Below are 22,804 nucleotides of genomic sequence, written 5' to 3' on the forward strand. Positions count from 1 at the left end.
TGAGTACATTTATTGTTCAATTTCAAATGGTTCAAATGACTCGCCGGCCGGTGTGGCTGTGCGGTTCTAGGCACTTCAGTCTGGAACCGCGTGGCCGCTACGGTCGCAGGTTTGAATCCTGCCTCGGGTATGGATGTGTGTGATGTCCTTAGGTTAGTAAGGTTTCAGTAGTTCTAAGCTATAGGGGACTGATGACCTCAGATGTTAAGTCTCATAGTGCTCAGAGCCATTTGAACCATCAAATGACTCTGAGCACTATGGGACTTAACTGCTGAGGTCATCAGTCCCCTAGAACGTAGTACTACTTAAACCTAACTAACCTCAGGACATCACACACATCCACGCCCGAGGCAGGATTCGAACCTGCGACCGTAGCGGTCGCGCGGTTCCAGACTGCAGCGCCTAGAACCGCTCGGCCACCCCGGCCGGATTGTTCAATTTCAGGGAGCATTTCCGTCATCATAGAGCTCTCCCCTTAAGATTAATGTCTCCTGCAGGCTGTAATGAACTTAGGAAAAGTTACAATGAAATGAACACCCTTAGCTGCTTACAGGCGTTGACATACGTCAACGGGGACAGATGTAAATGTGTGCCCCGTCCGGGACTCGAACCCGGGATCTCCTGCTTACATGGCAGACGCTCTGTCCATCTGAGCCACCGAGGACACAGAGGATAGCGCGACTGCAGGGATTTATCTCTGGCACGCCTTCCGCGAAACCCACATCCTCAACGTATTGTCCCGCACTACATTCGTATTGCTCCCGCCCATTATACTCATTACTCGCGGCGCGTTGCCGATTCCCTTAAGAGTTCGGGCTCTGTTTTCGCATTCGCACAGAAGAAGAAGATGGTCAAGTGGCCGGTGAGCCTTAACTATATATATATATACTAAGATGGTATCTGTTCTTTCGGACATGTCGGAAAGAACAGATACCTTCGTAGTATATATTAGGAAAAGTTAATAATTAAAATTGTATTTTGGATCGTAACATAAAAAGTGAGCAGGGTTTAGTACGAAAGACGCCCTGCAGGTGTGACAGGGGGAAGGTAAACGGGACATCGGGGACAGATAACACGTCTCAAAGCAGATGGAGACTATTTGCGTGTTCGAGGCTAGTCTAACATTTCTGCAAGCAGTTCGTTTGACACTTTGCCAGCTGCGCCGAGGGTAGAGGTCAATGGAATGATAGGCAACATTCCAACGTGTGTAATAGATAAAACCCTGAGTACAATCTAGAACGATAATCAAACACTAAAACGATCACATGTCGAGGAAAGCTTCCAAGAGAATATTCCTGACAGCGATTGCAGAGGGGCGTGTGCACCCAGAATCAATGTAGAACGAAATAAAAGCTCAGAGAGTGGCAGATTAAAGGGCAGTAACATGGACGTGCGGAATGAGATACAGGGAGTAATCCGACCAGCTGAAGTAAAGAAGTAGCGGGACAAGGGGTCTAAAACACAATTTAGAAATCAAATTGATATCAAATTAATTTACTAATTAATTCAATTAATCAGTTAACTACTCCTCCTCTCTCCTCCACGTGGACAAATGGCGGAAAATTCAAATTCGGCAGGAAATCCAAATTATCACGGTAAATTCGAATTTTAGCCGTAAATACAAACGCTAATTACATTACTTTGCACTACGCAGGACGTAATAATTATAGTAATGTATTCATTATTGATAAAAATTCGATTTTTATTTCGCTGGTGTGGAAGGATGAAAGGTATTCTCTTTATTTCATCACCTTTGGAATAGTAGAACAGTCTAGCTATGGTGTCACCGTCCAAGATGGCCAACCCAGAATACTGGTGCAGTATAATTCCCCTCCTCCTATTGGCGGGAAGTTAAAAATTTAGTGGGGAAATTAATTTTTTTCCTCTGGCTGTGAAACATTGGGATTGAAAAGGGGGAAGTTGCCATTGATCGAGCGCTAGAGAGTAGCTCTAGCCAGTCTCGTCAGTAAGTGCTGTATGTAGACAGGATATTTTCGCTGTTAGTCCAGCACAGAGAGATTTTGCAGCCAGTCTAACCAACAGCCATTTTTCAGCTGGACAGGTAATAATAATATGACAGCTGTCTATTATTGAGGTGCAAGGGAGTAGCCTCCTGCTGAATTACAGCTGCTGAGAAGGTAATTAAATTAGTACAGTGACCCACTGCCCCACTGATGCTACTTTTTTTTCTTTATTGTGATTTCCTCCACCCTCGCCCAATGTGGGTGGGGGCGGGGGCTGGGAGCGGTACACTAAGTCCATTCTTCAGCCAGAGGACTACACACACTTAGGCACTAATATACAAACATGAAGACATGATGTCAGTGATTTTAAAATAGTGGTGAAATATGACGATTGTGAAAGACTCATATACACTACTGGCCATTAAAACTGCTATACCAAGAAGAAATGCAGATGATAAACGGGTATTCATTGGACAAATATATTATACTAGAACTGACATGTGATTACATTTTCACACAATTTGGGTGCATAGAGCCTGAGAAATCAGTACCCAGAACAACAACCTCTGGCCGTAATAACGGCCTTGATACGCCTGGGCATTGAGTCAAACAGAGCTTGGATGGCGTGTACAGGTACAGCTGCCCATGCAGCTTCAACACGATACCACAGTTCATCAAGAGTAGTGATTGGTGTATTGTGACGAGCCAGTTGCTTCGCCACCATTGACCAGACGTTTTCAATTGGTGAGAGATCTGTAAAATGTGCTGGCCAGGGCAGCAGTCGAACATTTTCTGTATCCAGAAACGCCCGTACAGGACCTGCAACATGCGGTCGTGCATTATCCTGCTGAAATGTAGGGTTTCGCGGGGATCAAATGAAGGGTAGAACCACGGGTCGTAACACATCTGAAATGTAACGTCCACTGTTCAAAGTTCCGTCAATGGCACCCCATACCATCACGCCGGGTGATACGCCAGTATGGCGATGACGAATACACGCTTCCAATGTGCGTTCACCGCGATGTCTCCAAACACGGATGCGACCATCATGATGCAGTTAACAGAACCTGGAACATGCGAAAAAATTATGTTTTGCCATTTGTACACCCTGGTTCGTCGTTGAGTAAACTATCGCAGGCGCTCCTGTCTGTGATGCAGCGTCAAGGGTAACCGCAGCCATGGTCTCCGAGCTGATAGTCCATGCTGCTGCAAACGTCGTCGAACTGTTCGTGCAGATGGTTGTTGTCTTGCAAACGACCCCATCTGTTGACTCAGGGATCGAGACGTTGCTGCACGATCCGTTACAGCCATGCGGATATGATGCCTGTCATCTCGACTGCTAGTGATACGAATCCGTTGGTATCCAGCGCGGAGTTCCGTATTACCCTCCTGAACCCACCAATTCCATATTCCGCTAACAGTCATTGGATCTCGACTAACGCGAGCAGCAATGTCGCGATACGATAAACTACAATTGTGATAGGCTACAATCCAACCTTTATTAAAGTCGGAGACGTGATAGTACGCATTTCTCCTCCTTACACGAGGCATCACAACAACGTTTCACCAGGCAACGCTGGTCAACTGCTGTTTGTGTATGAGAAATCGGTTGGAAACTTTCCTCATATCAGCACGTTGTAGGTGTCGCCACCGGCTCCAACCTTGTGTGAATGCTCTGAAAAGCTAATCATTTGCATATCACAGCATCTTCTTCCTGTCGGTTAAATTTCGCGTCTGTAGTACGTCATCTTCGTCGTGTAGCAATTTTAATGGCCAGTAGTGTAATAAGGCTGACTGAATACCTCAAAAGCAGTGATAGAAACATGGTCAGACAGCACAGCTAAAAAAAAAACATTAAGAAGACTAAAAACTCTTGAAAAAGCACTCGAACAACACCTAACAATACAGAAGAGACACTGCCCATTAAAACGAAGCACAGCACACTTTAACTAAAACTCAAAGGGCCCTCCCTGGGATTGTAGGCGAAAGGAAAAGTAATTACGGAAGGAGAGAGGCGAGTGATGGGGATAGGAACTTAGGGCTAGTAAGAAGTGGCAATGACAACGAATAGCGATGGGTTGTTGGGGGACGAGGGGAGATGGGTAGCTGTCATTGTAATCTGAATTTGAAAGGAAAAGGGAGTGGGGAATGATTGGGTGGGGGAAGAGGAGGAGATGTGGAAGGTGGGAAAGGATTAGGATGGAGCCCCTGAGGGATGGAGAGGGTTGGGTGGATTCAGAGTTGGTAGGAGAGGTATATTTTGGGATGAAGTTCATGATCTGGGAGAGGGAGATGGTTGAAATTTCTTTGGGAAGGATGTGGAGTGTGTGCAGGTGAAGTGTCGGTGGGATGTGTAGGTAAAGACGCAGCAGCACTGTACGAGTGGAGAGGAGAGGGGACACAAGATGATTGTTATAGACGAGCTTGCAGGTGGTGTAGACTATCCAAACATGTTCTATGTGGGTGAGGAGAGGCGAGAATGTGATGATGGGTTGGTAAAGAATCCTTGCGGGGAAGATGAGCGGATGCAGAAAGCAAGGCAGAAAGCATGACGTTCGAGGATCTGGAGAGACTTATAGAACTTGGATGAGGTAGATACCCAGACAAAACTCGCACAGCAAAGGATGGGGCAGATCAAACTTGGATGGGGTAGATATCCAGGCAAAACTCGCACAGCAAAGGATGGGGCAGATCAGGAATTTGTATGTGTGAAGGATAGTGGAGGGGTGTTGTCCCGATGTTTGGCATGTTTTAGTAGTTTTAGTATATTGGGAACCTTCTATTGGATGGTTAGTAAGTGAGGTTTCCATGTTAGTTGCCAGTCAAAGGTTAGTCCAACATATTTTGATGTGTTAGTGATGGGCATAGGATGATCGTCAGGGTCAGGAAGAAGATCTGGAGATAGAAGCTGCGGGTGGTGTTGTAGGGAAGCAGCCTACTCATGCTGTAGTGAATTCACATCAGTTTCCATTGTGTGCCAGCCAGTCTGCTGTAACTAGCTCTGACATCATAAATGTTGCGCAATACCTTAAAAATCAAGCAAATGACCTAAAACTTTTCTAGCATGTCAGGAATAATACTAAATTAATATGTGTTAAATATCAGTTCGATAACTTCGGCCATTTTCGAAATTTGGACGTTTTTCTGAAAAAATCATTGGCGCAACAGAAAAGAGCTAGAGACTTCAAAATTTATATTTAGATTCATCTTTCATAATGATTTAATTAAAACAGTACTTTGGATTTCACAAATTAAGATTTTAGTGGAAATTCATGATTTTCTGGTTTTCGTCTCAAAACTGAAGGAAGCAAGATAGATTAAGTAGGCTAATAAATAAGGCTAGGATGTTTAGATTTAAATAGGTTGGAGGTCCGCTATGACTATGAAGATGTGAAAAGTTTCTTTTGAATACCTATAAAATAATAGCGATAGCGGATCTCAAAAGGGCCAGTTCAGAGCTCATCTACTGCGTGCAGTGTAATTAAATTAATTCTCTCGCCCAAAATATTTAACTTAGCCACGTCAAAATTTTACTATCGATACTTACCTGCGTGCTGAATGCACGTTTAAATTAAGAGCTTCATCGGCCATCAGCAAAAGAAGCTATAAATTATTATGTAACTTGAAGTGGTGCGTTACTAGCCCAGCGGCTAGTCGGGAGAGCCGATTTGATCAGGCGTTCCCTTAGCCGTCCGCACCGCGGCTTTATATATAAGAACGCTGCGCGAGGAAGCAAGGCCCCAGTTCTCTCCAGACGCTGAATAACACGCCATCTGGCCATCTGTGTCGGAAGTCGCGTCGCATCGGTATCACTGCTGCAAACAGCCTCGGGTGCCGTATTAAGTTACTAGAGATACGCGGAACCATGAAATCATTTCAAGTGAAGGGTTAATTATGGGATGATTTTCATTATCTAGCTTCAGTTTGCGTATTGTCGTATTTTCACGTGCCGTCGCGGGACGGACATTCTACCAATTATTTAGCGTGGCGTTTGATGAAATACTCTCATCAAATTATGGCGAGCATTCATTTCAGCATTTAATTCGGACATTTATAGTTGCATCAGCGCATTAGACTCTGAACTGCTCTGTTAGTTAGGTTGAAAGGATACTTGTGTTTTTTATCAGTGAACTTCAGAATATACTCAACTATTTTGAAAAATCGTTTTTGATTAGAAATCCCGGACAATCTCCTAATTCCTCAGAGCTATAAGCTGCAGCTATAATTGTATTCTCAGATGAAGTGGGCACTAGGAACTCTAATTACAGGCTTCAAGTTTTGTTAAATCACTTTCTGGGTGCTAAAAAGTAAATAGAGAGCCAGTGTTGAGAACGGCGAAAGACAGCATTAACAACATTCTAAAAGCCTGAAACGGATTCAACATGCAAGCATTTATACAGCAATTTATATTGTTACAAGTTATTCGCCGCCCCACTGTGTGTGCTATAACTATCGCCTCGGTTTTGGATGGGTTAATCTTGAGGAGCCTATCATTACACCAGGACGTAAACTGATTGAGGTGGAGTTGGAGTGGTCTTTGGGACTTCTGGAACATAGGGTAGAGGGCTATGAAAGCAGTATCATCAGCATACTGACAGAGGTGAATAGGAGGAGATGGTTTGGGCATGTTGGCAATGTATAAGAAGTAAAGGAGAGGTTAGAGAACAGAACCTTGGGGCATTTCTGCAATGGGGTGGAAGGTATGGGAAGTGGTGTTGTTTACAGTGACAAAGGACAGGCAACTGGAGAGAAAGGATGCAACAAGGAGGATACAGTCGATTGGAAGGGCATAAGTCTGGAGTCAGAAAAGGAGGTCTGAGTGCCACACACAGTCATATTCATTCTCTAGGTCAAGGGAGATAAATATGGTGGATTTATAGTTGTTGAGCTTCTAACAACCCTACCACAACAAAGGTCAAAAATTAATTATGATTGTAGTGTTGCTCACGCTGCTAAATATTGCATTTTCGGTCAACAACAAAGTTATATTATGTGGCAGGTGTCATTAGAGCACAGTAAATAAAGTCATTTCTTGAAATAATGGTTAAACTAGGCACTCATCTTTTCGTGTTTCCCACGCTGGTCTCGTTGTGAACTCATGGCTCAATCGTCGAAAATCTAGGTAGAGATGATTCCAAACTCGGATGCAAAGAGGTCTAGGTGTTATTCTGCGACATTCAAAAGTTTTATAGACGTGTTACATAAACCATTTTTGAAGATTAAACTTTTGCAAGTTAGGACAATGGTGATGTAAAAAAGTAATCAGCACTCCGAATTAAGTTACACTTCTTTTTTATTAATTTTGTTGCAATATCTCGTAACTCGTTCCAAAACATCACTTCACAATATAAAACATACTTGAAAATATCTTCCTTACTGTTAAAGTTCACATTTCATAAACTGACTACAATTTGCGTCTTTTTAACATGACGACCAAAACTTGACTCTCTAATAACCGCTTACGCGCCCAAAAATCAGAGTTACAAGTACGTCAAAGATCATAGAACAAAAGAAAGAATACACATTAGAATAATATCATTGCAATATATACGTATCGATGTATCGAAGTACCTCTACATTAATGAAATCAAATCTGAATGTTGTCATAGAAATATGTTAACTATTTTACAGAAACACAGTAGAATATTGCTGGTATCGAGAGGCTGAGGTGAGGTGCCGTAATGGTTACGTAATTCAAGTACCATTACAAGCTGTAGAGATAGGAGATGAGTGAGGTTCAAGAGTTGGTCATAAGCAGAGAAGGAGGGATGGCAGCCAAACTGGGTAATAAGAAGCAGGTGGTGTTGTTGCAAATGGCAGCAGATACGTTGGGAGAGGATGGATTCAAAGGTCTTCTTGAACAGTGAGGTGAGGCATATGAGGCAGTATGATGAAGTATCAATGAGGTTTGTTTGGTTTGAGGTAAAGGAGATTTTTGGAGGTTTTCCACAGGTCGAGATAGTAGGTGGTGCAAAACATAGTGGTACACAAGGTGACAAGGGCAATGTGAAAGGAGAGAGAGCATTCTTTCGTGTGTCTATACGTAATATGGTCATGACCAGAGGACATGTTGTGCTTTCAGTGAAGTACTTGTTTCATTTCCTGTGCTGTGATTGAGGTATTTAATTCTCTATCTGGTGTGCTGTTCAAGTAACGGAAGCTGGCTGCCAGGACTGGGACAGTGGCATCTGTACATTAATTGGCAGTAGGGAACTGGGAGTAGTCGAAGTGAGGACGTGTAGGATGGAGACGATGTTAGAAAGATAGGATGCAAAGTGATTGGTTTTGCTAAAGTCATCAGGTAATGGAAGATCGTTGTGAAAGATCTGTTAATGAGAGATGGGATGGGTGTCAGAAAGTCAGTGAAATCCTTTCCAGTACATAGAGGAGTTAATGTGGAGTGTAGTATTGAGGCTGGTGCATATCTGTCGCCAGTCCTAGCGTTTATTGACATTGAATAAATCTCTAATTTGTCGCTGTATCTGCCAGTGGTCTGTGAGTGTGTCCTGGTCTTGAGTCCACTGGAAGGAGCAATATAAGTACCAGGATTCATGGAGAATGAGTACAGCCTGCAGTGTGAGTGAGGGGCGATGTGGATACATGGCTTTAGTAGGGATGTGGGTGGAGATAGCATCTGACAAGGTCTGCTGCAGGAAGGTTGTGGCATGGGTGAGATTCTTGGGCTGCTGGAAGATTAGGGGATGGCTTCCCACCTGGTATCTATGGATTACTGGTAGGCATTCCAGCTGGTACAAGAATAGTCATTGACATGTTTGGACAGGGATTGGGATGGGGTGCATGCTGGTGGGATAAGGTTTGGGATAAACTGAGGACATTTAGGTGGCCACTTCCAACTGGCTTGAGAACTTCTGCAGTGAGACACCGAAGGAAGTAGGGAGATGCTAGGACAACATCTAGGGTAGTGTTGCTTTCAGGACAGATTCTGTGGGATGGGGACAACATCACCTTGGAGTAAGTCAGTAAACTGATGCCACCACTGGTGTTCTGTGGGGGATCAGCTATGGATTTTGAGGTTGGTAATGATAATATAGGTGGAAAAGGTATGGTTAATGTGGGTAAGGAAATCATAGGGATTGGGATTATTAGGTAAGATGTAAATGGTAGCACAGGTAATGATTAGGATTTTAAAGAAGAGGTTGAGGATCAGATGTTTGGTGGGGTTATTGAGTAAAAGTTGTGGCAGAATGGGGATATTCCTGTGATGGCCAATTGCTGCTCCACATCAGGCCAGGGGAAGTGGTTATCAGTGTGGTGGAGGAGACAGAGACATGTATGGATGATGTGGTGTGTTTGGAGGACTGTTTCATTGAAGACGAAAGAATCAACGTTGTGCTGGGAAAGGGTATGTGTAAGAAGAGGCCTATTCGTGAGGAGGAAACAGATGTTGCTTTATAGGATGCTGTAGCGCTGTCGCGCCTTGGTGAGAGGCTAAGTATCTGGTTGCATGGGTTAGGGTGGAGTGGTTTGCACTAGGGTGTCGATACGAGTGAAAACAAATTGGACTTGGTTTCAAGAGTAAGTGAGTTGGGTACTTAGGTGGAATACTGAGTGGTCTGCAAGGAATATTTGGTTAAGAACGTGTGGGCACTGGAAGGGGTGTGTATTTAGGAGTACTATAATACTTGATGAAATATGTAGGGCATACATCATTACAGGTATTGCAAGTGGGCAGGTAACCCATGTTAGGAAATTGCTTAAAGAAATGGGACTGCTTACTTGTGAAGGCTTGTGGGAGGATTCTTGCAGTCTGGAGTAAGGTGATCATTATAGAGGAGGCATTTTTGGGATCTGTAGGATTGGCTGGAAGGAGGATTTGAAGGGTTCGACTTCGTGATAGTGGTTGTAGATGAGGGTTTCCTCCATGAGGAAGTGGTCTATGGTGGGAGTATGCTATAAAATATTCACATGAGGAAGTTGGGTCCGATATCACTGTAAATACTGTAGGCAGTGTGGATATCTATGGAAAGATTGGAGTTAAGTTTGGCGACCATGTCCTCTGCAATGATCTTGGTGCCAAGTTCATAATCACCACAGTGAGGGTGGGGTGATAGTAAGGGAGCTGGTCCAAAGGTGATGTGTGGAAGCTGGGAGAGAAGGTGTGTGTGGAAGGTTGAATTGGCGGATTTGATGGGGACAGAATCTTTACAGGGTATGATTTGGGTGGTAGGCAGATGGGGGAAGTACTTCCAAAGTTCAATGGTGAGGGATTTAGCATTGAGGAACTGAGTCTCAGGGCAGAATAGGAGGAAGGTTTGGACAGCTGGTGGGAAGATGCAGGAGAAAGAGCAGTATCAATGTGGTAAATGAGTTCTGGGCCAGTTTGAGTTTTTCTTGGTGGTAGTGGTGGTTGTAGTGTCTGTGTTGTGAGGCTTCTGTAGTGTTTTAATGACCATGGGATGGGGTGGTAGTTGAGGAGCTGGAGATGGTGGAATATAGCTCTGGGCATGTCCTTGCTTTGGACAGGAGCCAGTGCAGCTGGTGGTGGATCGTGTTGCAGTGTCTGGCATAACAACAGTGGCACGGTGGGAGGTAATCCTTGGGGGTGTTGCAGAGGCAGTGGGGAGTGTGGGAAAGGGTGGCAGGGGAGGATAGGGAAACTAAAATGTGGGGTGTGGAGAGGGCGTCAAGGGTAGGAAAGGGTGGGCAGTTGTGATTGTTGATAGGGAGGAAGCTGTGGAAAAGAGGGGTAGACATATGGTCATGGGCCAGAGGAAGTGCTACGTTTGATGGTACGGTGATGGTACAAGCAGGGGAGGGGCTGGTGTAAATGATGGTTGCTTGGGGTGACCATTATGGGTGAGGAGTGGCTTATGGTGGTTGATATGACCTAGAAATCGAGTGTCCCCAAGCTGTTCGATGAAGGTTGTGTGATGACAACGAATGAGTGGCAGCAGCTGCAGCAGTGGTCACGAAGGTGAGTAGATGAAGGGAGCTTGTGGGCAGTGACAATGCCGGCAGCATCTGCGGCAGGGGACGTGGCAGCAGTAGTGTCGATGGAGACAGATGTGGGGAGGCGGCGACAGCAGGCTGCAGCGATGTCAATGGCGACGGCGATAGTGATGGCAATGGCGACAGCGACAGTGATGACATGCGGCGACGACGACGGCAGGCAGCAATATGACGACGGCAGGCAGCAGCAAGACGACGGCAGGCAGCAGCAAGACGACAGCAGGCGGCGGCGAGATGCTGGCAGGTAGCGTCGGCGGCGGCGGCGACGATGACGATTGGAAATGAAGACGACAGCAGGCAGGCAGTGACAATGAATGGAATCGAAGGCGAGACTTGGTCGTGGCAGCTGACAGTGAAGACTGGCAGTGACGGCGTAAACTGCGACGACCAGATATTTTTCCCTGGCGAGATCTGAGCCCTAAGGGCAGTCCAGGCAGTCATCTCACTCGACAGGGAGGGAGATTCCAGCCGTCGATTGCCACTGCTGCTATAAATCCGTGCTCCATATATACAGTAGTCATGTACCAAAGCAGCGCGGGGTAGCCGTGCGATCTAAGGCGTCTTGCCACAGTGCGCGGCTCCTCCTGTCGGAGGTTCGAGTCCTCCCTTGGCCATTGGTGTGTGTGTGTGTGTGTTGTCCCTAGTGTGTGTTAGTTTGAGTTAGATTAAGTAGTGTGTAAGCCTAGGGACCGATGACCTCAGCAGTTTGGGCCCATAGAACTTATCACAAATTTCCAAAATTTCCATGTACCAAAAGCATTGGGGACTGAAACACACTTTTAAGTCGCAAGTCGCATCCTAGCCAACAGAAACGTGGGTAATATGTCGTGAGATATTTTTTTATGAGCTTAGTCCTAGTTATGTTATTTGAACACGACATTTCAAGACGAAAAATATGGCCAGTCGCCTCCAGCCTAGTTCAGCTCCATCTACCGAGTGTATTGTGTGCCTAAAGAGCTGACCAGCCAGAGCGTTTCTTTTTACCTGCCTGGTCATGACAGGTCCGCTGCAACACATGCAGGTGTGGCTTCTGCAGTTAACAGCAGTTTCACCTCTGGCATAGATTCCCCAGATTGAGATATCCACCTTACTCAATCCAACATGGATACGTTGTTGTTCAGGCACCTCAAATTTCTCACACTAAATGTAGATTCTTCACTTTCGAAGACAGAAGAAATCGGAGCATACACGCCTTTGCACATCCCTAAAGTATTTTTAATTGTTGATTCTTAGTGTGAAAGCCTTGTTCAACACTTGGACATAGGCTCTATTACCTCTAAGTATTCTCTCATTGGTAAAAAATATCTGTTCTTAACCTCTTAATATCTGTTACGTCCTGCATCAAGTGACTAGTAAAATGGTTCAAATGGCTCTGAGCACTATGGGACCTAACTTCTGAGGTCATCAGTTCCCTAGAACTTAGAACTACTTGAACCTAACTAACCTAAGGGCATCACACACATCCATGCCCGAGGCAGGATTCGAACCTGCGACTAGAACTGCTCGGCCCATTTTTGACTAATGACAGAGTGTTAAGAGCATGCTCTACCTCTGCCACAGAATGCGTCCTCTTTAGAACTCTCTTAAGGTCGCCAAATGCTTTACCACCTACAAAGTCTCTTAAGGTAGCCAAATAACGCCACAGAATCACTGCCACTGTGTCATATGGGAACAGCTGCCACCGCTGTCACCACATCATGAACCTCCACCCACACAACAGGGCTGCACTGCTCCCACCCAATGAGCCTCCTCTCGCTGTGCCAGACAGCTGCTAATGATTCCAGACTTTCAAAAGCTGTCCTATCCTTCTAAGAAAGACTGGATGCTTAAATGCCAGTGAGGTAAATACCAGGATGTTGAAAAATATGCCTCCCCTCGTCCCAACTGCAAACTGAAATGTTCTAAGATGTGTTTTCGAGCAATGCCAGAAAGGCTGACCCAGAGAACAATAGCAAGATATCTGTCTGCTGACCACCCCATCCAAATGGTATGAACCCACAGAATAAATGTAGAAGCATTCCTATTGGCTCTTACCAAATTAGTGGGCAGATGCTTTGAGAACTTAAATGGCAATCCCTGGAGGGAAAGAGATGCTACTTTCAAGAAACACTACTGACAAAAATTATATAACTGACTTTTGAAGCTGACTACAGAAGGATTCTGCTGCCGCAAAGAGACATTTTGTGTAAGGTTCACGAAGACAGGACAAATCAGCACTCATATGGAGCCATATAGTTAGCCTTTTTCCCCCTTGCTTTATTTGGAAGTGGAAGAGGGAAGGAAATGACTAGTAGTCACCTCGCACTGAACGATTGCCTGCACAGCATGTTCATAAATTTAGATGTAAGTTTAGTCTGCCTGTTTAAGGTGTCAGACCATCCAATTATAGGTACACAAAACTCACGTAAGAATGTTCTCTCTAATATACCAAAAAAACAGATGATGGAACTTCCACTGCCGATTGTATTGCAGTAAAAAATCTTTGTGTTAGGCTGCTATTTTCTCAGTGCAATCACTTCACAAGATGTATGTTAGTGGATATAATATGTTTACCCACAATACTTAGAAGAAGCTGTATAGAGCTCACCTCTCACCTATCAACTCGCATTTTGATTCCATAGCGCTGAAAGTGTGAGAACAAAGGGGTATTCTGACTACCAATGCCAGGTCTGCATGAGGGGTGGGGTGCGTGAGGCGAACATTTGGTCTGCGTGTGTTTGTACATATTGGTTCAGACACACTTGAGCGCTTTAGAAAGGGAGAGAGAGAGAGAGAGAGAGAGAGAGGTGGTGTTTCCATAGGTATCAAATATCATAGGATTGCTGCCACCTGATACTCTGTTTCAGAGGAAGTAGCCACTTGAGAGGGGTTGAAGCACATGCAGACCTCTAGTCCTACCCCAGCTGGTGCCAGTGTTGCATGGTGCAGTCATAATGAAGCAGCCAGTGCATGGGCATGCGAAGACACGATGTCCTGGCTAGAGAGGCCTCTGGCATGTCTGCCCTGTGGTCGATCTGAAGGCGCAGTCAGAAGATTCATAACAGTGTACTTGCGTGTGGTGAGTTGCAGTGACAACAATTTTGTGATGTTCCTTGTGTGATCGAAAAAAGTGTGATCTACTTACATATTTGGTACCTTGTTTTGATGTATTTTACAAGACCTGCATCTTCCAAAATTAAATATATAGCATAGAATGATGAGATTCTCCCGTCTAATAAAAGAAAGATACAGCCAATCTGATCTGAATTTTATAAATAAACAGTATTTCCTTTGCTATGTAATCTACATTGATTTGAAATGTGTGTTGTGAGATCCTTTCTCTGCAGCACAGGTTGGGCCTTTTTTCCACCAATTTTTTCCTGGGTGGGGAGGAGGGAAGTGGGGGAGGTGAGCACTTGGGGATTTTCCAAGATGGGACGGGTAGTTAACTGACTAATTTAATTAATTAGGCAATAAAATTTACGTCAAAAGTGTGCTCGAATTGGTGAGAGGGAGGGGGAGAGTTGGGAATTTTGCAGAGATGTGGTGGAGGAGGACGGTGAGGATGAAGGGTGGGGATTTCTTAGAAGGCTGGATTATCTCCAGTGGGCCATAAATCAATTAGCATAACAATAGGTTTGCCCCTGGCCCTGAATGTATGCAACCCACACAAACAAAATGTGTCAAAAACAGACTACTTACAGAAACTATGCTGGGGCACCTCAGATATGATGCCATGGTGCTAATGTTATTGTCATTGTTACACTGAGGCGAAGAAAGTAAAGTGATAGCGATATGCACATATACTAATGGTGGTAGTATCATGCACACAGGAGTTAAGAGACTAGCACATGGGTTCTGGATGGCAACAGAGCAGGGGGGTGGCCATTCTAAGGGTTTATGAATCAGAGCTTTTAGAAATAAACAGTCCCCCTGCCTCTAGGTCATTAAAAGTAATGCTGGACTTCATATTGAGCCTCCTAACCTAAGAAGTCTGCTGACTCACCATAGAGAGGTTTTTTTGGATGCTACTTGTATGATTAAGGATTTCCTGTATAAATTTAAAGCACACAGAAAATTCTTTGTACCCCCTGTACTCGAGCCCTCAGGTATTTGAAAGCCAGGTGGAAGCAGAAATAAAAGCCATGTTAGAACAAGGAGTGATGGAGCTCATCACTTCATCCTGCAACAACCAACTACGTATTGTAATGAAGCACAATGGCTTAGTCAGGTTAATCCTCGATTCTCGGCAGATAAATCAGTGCCACCGAGAATGATCGACCAGAAACGATGGACAAGCTGTTGCATCACTTTCATGGTGTAAGAGTCTTAACATCCATTGACCTCCGCTCTAGCTACTGGTAAATGGCTTTGCACCCTGAGTGCCGCGATTTACCGTCTTGTCGTGCTACAGCCGATGTTTCCAGTTCCAAAAGTTGTTATTCGGACTGAATATCTCATCGACAGCTTTCATACATGGTTTTAACACTCTGATTCCTCAAGAACTGAGGAGGAGGTTGACCCGATTCATCGATGTTATGTTAATAGCAGGGAAATCTTGGGGTGCCCATAATGAGATATTAACTCAGTTACTACAATTATTCAGAGTGCACAGAGTAACCTTTTATGGTGATTACTCCCTATCTCTGCCAACTGACGTGTAAGAATGCTGCGTGAGACATGGACTGAATGAGCACAATGCGAGTTTGAGGCTCTTAAGGATGCGCTCTCAATAATGCACCGATCTGGGTGCACCCAGACCTGAAGCTAGTGTTTTGTCTTGTCTCAGACAGCTCCCAGGATGGTACTGGAGTCCACCCATTCCAGGAGTTGTTGCAAGATGGCACTATAACACAACATACAATTTGCATTCGCTAGCTGAGTTTTACACATGTCAGAGAGGAACTGCTTGCTGACACAGTTGGAGGCTCTAACCATTGTGTGAGTTTTCGCCAAATTCAGATTATTTTTATATGTGCAGACGTCTAAGGCCCTACAGGTCATCATAACAGTGAAACTTACACATCAGCGGCCTGCTCGCTGGCCTATGTACTTGCAGGATTTCCGATTCATCATCCACTATCTGCTGGGAAAAAGACAACATAATAACTCGTATGTGTCTCGAGTGCCGATAGGGTAGCCATGAGGTGGTGCTGACCACGTCAGTGAACAAAGATTTGATGTCATGTTCTTGAACCAGGTCCCTTTGGAGAACTGTGTGCCGACAGGACTGATCAATATCAGTGAAGAACAGGACGGAGACCAAATATGGAAATACGTAAGGGAAAAGTGGACAGACAAGAAGTAGGTCAACATTCAGCGATTCTATACGATCAGCAGTGGACTATTGTTCCACAGAGAGAGCGAAGGATGTGTGGGTATTGTTTATACCCAAAGAGTTTATCAACAACCTGCCTGACATGTCAAAAGTCTAATCCTTCGACGGTTTCCTACGTCGGTTCACTATTTCCCGTAATTCCTAATACACTGAAAGAATCTGCAACAGCCGATTTGCCAGGGCCTGATGCCAGTAACTATGGCAGGTTTTTGTTGCTTGCTCATGGCAGTAGAATTAACATCCATGTATGTGCTTGTAACAGTAGACTTAACATCTAAATATATAATTTTCGCCCTACTGTGGTATGCGACAATAAAATAGGTGGCTAAGTTTTTGTGGAAAAGAACCCAGTGGAAGGGTAGATTATCTCTGACAATGCAGTACAGTTTCGATCCCACAGATTGCAAGAGATAGGAGAGGCATAAAGACAGTGTATAGCTCCCTCTTTCAACCCCATTCGAACATGAGTGAATGAATTATTAAGGCTCTATAGAAACAAGCACCATCAGAAATGGGATGAGTTCCTCGACGAACTGCATGAGGTAATTAATAATCTGCCACTTAAGTCCACGGGCAAGACTCCTATCCTCGTAGTGAACGATAGGCCGCTAACTGATCGAATTCGGGAACTACTTAACTTTTCCACTACAGCACGTAGTAGACACATGGAGGTGGGATGGCTTGCCCAGAAAAGGAAGGAATAATACGAAAGGACCACTAGGAAATGCACTTGGCAGTAGAGCAAGAGATTTTGGTATAATTCCGCTGGCTACCTCAGAAGCAGTAGTGGCTCAGCAAGAAGTTCTGTAATGTATTCTCTGGTCTTTTGAGGATCCATAAAATTATCCATCTGAATGTAGTAGGAATTGAAACGCTAAGAACCAAATGCTCACATGGTATGCAACTTATAACAAACGTGATGGAGTTCTAAGGGCTGCGACTAAGGTGATTATACCAATGAATAGCAGATGCTCAGAGGCATTCTTATAATAATAGTACTAGTAAGAGTTGTATTGTTTAGTGTTATAATGTGTCCTCATATTACTCTTTTTTATCTTATAGTTTAAAGTTTTCTGAAGCATATACATCTCACTGGACCGTCGAGGTCGGAGATACTGTACAGTTAGTTTTTCTGCTGTGGGTTGATCTTTGGATGCAAGAGGAGGTATCATGACTTATTAGAGGAGGTCTAATGGAATAAGGATTTATAGAAAATTGCTAAGGTGCATTGTACTGTTGATTTATTTTCCGGGTACAGGAATGGACGCTCTGTGCACAGTTTATCAATTAGACATTTGTTTTTCAGAATACGAATGATTAATCGGAACTCATCTGGGAGGACATTTCACGAGAGCAGTGAAGTACGGTATTGATATATTGATGAAAAAAGGCCCAGAATGCAGTTAAATGTTGCACTATTGAAAATAAGAGGGGTACCAACTACAACATATTAAGATATACCACCTAATAAAAGGACCAAAGAGGTGAGTGAATACGCCAACAGGAGAGCAGACGAGTTCGCTACTACAACTCAGTTTCTTATGGAAGTTTTATCAATCAATGGAGAGAGTGTGCATATTGTTAACTGTTTGTTGAAGTGATCTTTTATGTGTATTTCAGAAGCCTAACCCAAGTTGAATGTATGGGATAACATAATATCTGTATTGAAACTGCAGGAACCTCGACACCAAAGGTGTGATGATGGGATTCCATGTTGACATGCCGAAGCAAAGGCCAGTAGTAGTCCCTAGAGTAACCTAAAGATATGGTGCTTAAGCAAGAAACAAGTAATGTGAGACCAAAATTGGGATAATGGAGTAATTGGAACAGGAAGTAAACAGAGACTATAACCCTCTGATGCACTTTATAGTTTCTGTTTAAAGTACACAGCGCCATGCTGCTATGACAGCAGGTGCTGCGTATTAAATATAGTTGCATTCTGACTAAAATGGAAAGTAAATGGTGGCTCTGCTTCCGGATGATGGTATTGAATCAGTGTAACTTTTACCTCTTTCTCCCACGTGACATCCCCCTCTCCTCTTACTCTATATTCTCCATAATGCAATTGAGATGTTGACTCACCATTTCATCAGATGCATATGTAATAATGCATAATGTAAATTATGTTAATTAACGCTCTCCAACTTTGTAGTGTAAAGCGAGAATTCTTTGTTCACATATTCTATGATATGTAACTTGTAAATTCTGTCAGGCCAGTAACTTTGTAAAACTTACTGTCCAAAGATTAGATTAGCTGTTCAGTGCTCCCACTTGACATTGAATCATTGTAAACTGTTAAATGTATTGTGCTAAGTTTCATATAAAGCCAGATAGCCTCATGCTCCTTTCAGACTTATGTTATTGTAAATATACTTGTGATCATTGTAGTCTTGTTTTTCTCTCCATTAGTGTTAAGTTCTTTTCATAGGTCAGTTAATCATCATCTAGATTACTCTTATTGTGTGAGTTGCTATGATGTTGTGGCACTATGTTACATGTCGTCGGAGGAATGCACTGCGGACTGGAGATGGCAGCCGCGGACTTACCAGTGCCACTGCTGCTCGGCGTGGGCATCGGGTGCCAATCCTGTGACATGCCACCTCCCTCCCCCGCAGTGGCCCAGCTGTGGCAACGCCGGCAGGGGCGTTCTTGATGCTGTGCAGGCGTAGCTGCCTTTTGCCAGCGATCACGCCCCCCTGAGCCATCTGCTGAGCACCTCTTCGTTGTACACGCCACAGCGACGTCCTCTGCGCCACGCGCGCCCACACGTCATGCACGAGGCCAAAGGGAAAGATTTCCTGGCATCACCCGAGAGTCTGTGAGCCTACGAGATGCTGCCTGTATTAACATCAAGACTGGCCAGGCACTGAATGCTACCAACGCGTCTCACTCTCTGTCATTTCGTCTTCAAGGAACTTTGTATTAGAGGGGTAGTTAATGCCCTACAGATATTAAGATATTACCGTATACTTTCCCTCAATCGTGTCGCACACAAAGGAATGCTCTGCAGTGATGAAACTGCGCTTTGTCGACATATCGAGCTATGACGCATAGCAGGTGACACTGCTGATCATATGAGGAACAACGAACTTCCGTGACTTCATGAAATTGTCATTTATGAACGCTACATAAAGTATACCCTTCAGCTGTGTATTTTCTACCGATTGTGTAGATCAAAGGAACGCTTTCTGTGATGAATTTGTGTTTTGTGTAAATGATTGGGTGACGAACTTTAGTGTTTTTATTAGTGTTGACTGTTTTGTTTTAAGAAGGGACTATATTTCTCCCCTATAGTATTGTTGAGGTAATAGTATCATGATAATTTTTAGTGCCTGTAGACAGTCTAGTGATGTGTAGCGAACCCAATAGTCAATTTTGTACGAATATCACTGAAATTTTGAGAACCTTATTGTGACTCTCTATTATCCATGCTGATTCTGGATCAATTAGGTTTGAACATGCATGACCGCTCCACTTATTGGAGAATCGTCGCTGCATTTGCCACTTATGTTAATAAACGAACTGTGCAGGAGATCGTGTGACAACAGTTCCGAATTTATGTTATCATGATGAGGACAATTCTACTACTAACTCTAATGGACACGGTGTGTAGTATTGGGGGAGGCTTGACACTAACGCTGTAACATACAATGAAGGCTATTGAGGGACAACTGGGCAAGCAGATCTGTAATATATGGACTGCGATGGTTAGACTGTGACGTTTGCACCCAATGGGAGCGCTCCAGCGAAACGAAACTTTACCAGCCCCTCATCTGAGACAGTAGTTCGAGCCTTCCTGTAACCTCCAAACTCCTCGACTCATAAGTCTGTGATTCTTCCCAACCTAGTGCCGCCCTGAGTGTTTCATTCCTTTTCAAGTGTTTATGTTTTTATTGTGTGTGATCATAATTCCACAAGAGTAAAGCGTGTGCACCATTCTGTATCTGATCACATTGTGCCAGGAACAGTGTTTTAATGTATGTTGTTTTGATGTGCTCTGCTGGCACATTTGTGTCTTAGCTGGAATGTGTCTGAACATTTCTTTGATACAAATTTACTTTAGTGTGTCCTGTTTATTTTTTGTGTGTTTTTATGTGTTTTTATGTTTAGTTAGGAGTTCTTTTCTGATTTTTCTTCTCGTGTCTTCCCCCTTTTATACAAATATACTCTTCGATATTTTGACTACCTTTTGTATACTTCTACTTTCACCCATTCCGTGTTTCTGATTAAAATCAACGTACCCAGGGTAATTTGTGGTACTTATTATCTATGAACTAAAGATATCATATATCATGTACCTTCGTGTGTACTGCCTATCTGGTGTTGTACTCTAGTAGTAGTCCACTAAAACAAACCCTTAGAGCTCTACCTTCCTTCCCTTCATTACGTAGTTTTTATACATAGTAAACAGTGACATACATAGCCAACACGCCACCTGCCAACAAATTTCATCCTAAATTTAAGCCCATACTAAGTAAGATGTTTTGTTGTTCCTAGAAACGTTCATGTTTTGCCTCCAATATACAATTTTAACATGCAGAAGGCCATGCCGTTGGTCAGTAGTGATTTCTGTATCTTTCTTTTATTTCCAGGTTAGCTTATGTTCTATTGAAATGTATCCTAGGTCATGTAGTACCCAATGGGGACAATACTTGTATGTCAGTGTTCTTGTTTGTATTCCTGTTACTTGTCTCATTGTGTCTTGTCATATGTTTATCTGTGAAGGAAGGAGAAATAATAATAAGAAGTAAACTACCCCCAAAATAAAACGAAAAAGGTCAAACTTGGCTGAGTCCATTCACCCCCTTTTGTCAAAAACGGTATGTCGGCACAAAAAGATTTTCTAAATCGTCATATCTTTTCCAAAATGAGAGTCCCGCTAAAATCTTTTTTCATAGGCCAGTGTGATGCAAGACATGCATTCGTTCTCATTCAGTACGTACCCCTTTCAAATTTTTTAATTTTCTTTTTTGTTAATGAAAATATGTATTCTGCCGTGAATCTATAATTTGCAGTAGCATGTCTGTGTGGCTAGACAATTTTCTATGCTGAAACTTCCTGGCAGATTAAAACTGTGTGCCGGACTGTGACTCGAACTCGGGACCTTTGCCTTTCGCGGGCAAGTGCTCTACCAACTGAGCTACCCAAGCACGACTCATGCCCCGTCCTCACAGCTTTACTTCCGCCAGTACCTCGTCTCCTACCTTCCAAACTTAACAGAAGCTCTCCTGCGAACCTTGCAGGTTTGTTAGGTTTGGTAGGTAGGAGACGAGGTACTTTCGGAAGCAAAGCTGTGAGGAGGGGCCGTGAGTCGTGCTTGCGTAGCTCAGTTAGAAGAGCACTTACCCGCGAAAGGCAAATGTCCCGAGTTCGAGTCTCGGTCCGGCACACAGTTTCAATCTGCCAGGAAGTTTCATATCAGCGCAAACTCCGCTGCAGAGTGAAAATCTCATTCTGGAATTTTCTATGCTGATTTCACTCTGTTAAGCGAGAGAGTAAGGGAGCAAGATCTTTTTTTATTTATTTTATTTTACTTTATTTTATTTTATTTCTTTACATTCAACTCAGCAGTCTCCCTGGTGTAACCATGATAGGTTCTTTTTCCCTCTTTGATCTTTGTTCTCGAAAGATTGGGCCAGTGGTCTGAATGCTCTGTAGACACCAAAGTAGTCCTTTTTCTTATTCTCAGAAGTTATAGTACCAACTTTGCAGCTTTCACTTCTGACCCACGCTTTTGGTGCTGTAAAGACGTCACCATGACGAAATTCTGACCGAATTCTGGCGAATCATGAGCCATTCCTCTATGTTTGAGCTGCCAGCTAGAGCGGCATGTAGTCTGCAGCAGAAAACTGTGCCCTTCGGGTGGCCAGTTTAGGAGTGCTCCAGTTCTCCACTCCTCTGAAGACAAGGTAGCGGGCGAAATCTATATGTTGCAGACCTTGCTTGATAAGCATGCGTGTTTTCGGTGAACACCAAATTCCTTACTTTGTATACATTTAGAGCGTTGGGGGATCCGTTATTTATCAATCATGGTACTTTCCGTTTATTTTGCAATTCACCTTGTGAAGTCAGTGATTTCTAAGTTATTCTGCACTTGGCGTCAGATCTTTGCGCATCAAGTAATTCAAGTTCGCGAAGCCTGTCTTTGTTCATGTTAGAATAGAAATATCTGTTCTTGAAGTTAATGTATCGTCTTCAGCGTCATTTGCTAATAATTTTCCATATATGCGTGTGGAGCTAACATTTTACAAAAGATAGTTTTGTGAGATAGGCCCATATTCCTTTGCGTTAGACCACGTTACCACGTGTCGTGTGGTCGGTCTTATTTCAAATTAATCTCAGAGCAACTGCTTGCACTTGCGGTGGCGCAATTTGTATTTCTCAGACGGAAAAGCATGTAATGGATTTTATCCCTATTTCCTTCATTTGCGGATGGGAGACAACTTTGCCACTTTACTATTTTTGTGCCGATCTTTTCTTCTGTTTATTTATCACTAATGACGGTTGCATGATGCTAATTTCTTTTTCTTGTTGGTCAATAACGTAACTGTTT

General features: G+C 43.7%; 1 non-coding gene across 1 annotated transcript; it reads right to left on the reverse strand.

The window, feature by feature from the left end:
- Positions 1-590: 590 nt before the first annotated feature.
- Positions 591-664, reverse strand: Trnat-ugu. Its single transcript has one exon. It is a non-coding gene; the product is annotated as a tRNA-Thr (tRNA).
- Between the last annotated feature and the right edge of the window lie 22,140 nt (positions 665-22,804).

The sequence above is a fragment of the Schistocerca piceifrons genome, chromosome X (genome assembly GCF_021461385.2).
Source record: "Schistocerca piceifrons isolate TAMUIC-IGC-003096 chromosome X, iqSchPice1.1, whole genome shotgun sequence".
Lineage (NCBI taxonomy): Eukaryota > Metazoa > Arthropoda > Insecta > Orthoptera > Acrididae > Schistocerca > Schistocerca piceifrons.